Source organism: Sapajus apella, unplaced genomic scaffold, assembly GCF_009761245.1.
Source record: "Sapajus apella isolate SASKATOON/1434 unplaced genomic scaffold, GSC_monkey_1.0 scaffold18, whole genome shotgun sequence".
Classification (NCBI taxonomy): Eukaryota; Metazoa; Chordata; class Mammalia; order Primates; family Cebidae; genus Sapajus; species Sapajus apella.
In genome coordinates, this window is record NW_022436958.1 from 17,114,014 (window position 1) to 17,115,754 (window position 1,741).

Here is a 1,741-nt window from a genome sequence, read left to right on the forward strand (position 1 = left end):
GCATTTATTCACTCATTCATCCTTTTAAACAGTGAATCAGTTATCCACCTATTCACCCATTTTTTTAGCATCTCATTTATTTGTTCACTTATTCATCCACTTAGCTAGCCAGTGATCTAGTCAATCCATGGATATTTATTGAGTGCCTAAGCTATGTGCTTCTAGAGGTATAAAAGTGAACATGACAGGAGAGGTCACTGCTTATGAAACCAACAGTAGGTTATGGCATTTTTTCTCAGAGTGAGTGAAATAGTGCTAAGAAACATTACTTCTTTGGCTTATGAAAAGATATTTTGAGAAACATTTGCTTATGGACTAATTCTGAAGTTATGGAAATTTTTCCTTTAATATTATTTGCATGGAATGGTAATATATCTGTATCACTGGCACATTTAAGGATACTGGAAATTCTAATTTTAAATTTGCTGAAGTGAGACGATGACTGGTGGAAATAAATAATGCTTAATTACCACTTCCCTCCCACCTCATACCAAATAAAGTTCAGCTTAATATCTTCAGCTGAAAGATAACAGATAATTATTATAAGTAACTTTGGTTCAATGCTTAATTCCTGTTCTATTTGCAGATATTTCTAATCTTCATTAAAAGGCTCATTTATAAATCTTTTAACCCATTCAATTAAAACTCTCCAACCTCCCACCTTATTAAACTGAGCCAAATTCAGTGTTGATATGCTCTGTTTTAGTTGTGGCTCATTTGTTTGTACTGATTCACTGAGACTTACTATAGCTCATGTTAACAGAATCCATGGTTACTGATTTGAGTGAGAACAGGGTATAAGTACTACATGTTCTTAGGCTTCAACACCAGCTTGATCTTTCTCAATTGCTGAATCACAGGATTGTTAAAGATGTTTTACTCTAAGGGAATAGTATACATTTTTAAGTGGTTGTCTTTACTTTTTAAAAAAGGATTTGTCACGTGTCATCACAAGTGAACAATGTCCAGATTGTACCAATTTTATACATTCTTAAATTTTTATAACTCCCCACTTTCATGTGTAATTTCCTGGAACAGGGTCTTCTCAACTGAGTTGCTAGAAATGTCCATGATAGTTGCAATGGCCTTGACAGCTTAAGCTCTTTAGAATTATTTTTGGCTTTCCTTGTCTTCATGAAATCAGTAATTTTTAAATGTAAGTATTTATTAAATAATTTTTAGTGTAAGCATAATATAAGCACATATTAATTTTTTTCCAATGGCAAAGGATGCAAAAAAGTAAAAACATATCAACTTTGTTTTTCCACTACCAATTCCATTCCATACAAAGTTAACTAGTGTTGTTTCTTAAGAACATCTAGAAATTATACATGTAGATTACATTGCAGCATAGATTCCCCCAAAAAGATTAAGGAAGAAAGACAATTTATCTATCCAGTCTCTACCTCCAATTGATAAAAAGTTTACACAACAAGCTGTAACTCCCCTAAACTTCCAGGTTGAACATACATGGGTGCTGGGCAGCATCTGCTCAGGAAGCATTGGGACAGCATATGAAAGGTGTCTGGTAGGGATATGAAGTAAAATAATGTCAAATTAAGCCCCATCCTCCATGAAAGCTTTTGCATTTTCCACTGCTCAGTGACAAATGCAGAAAGTTTCATGGAGGAAAAAGAGTCAAATGAGGCTAAGTGTATGAAGTGGTACATAGAGATGTTTAACATATTTTTTATGTAAAATTGTGTGTGTGTGTGTGTGTGTGTGTGTGTGTGTGTGTGTG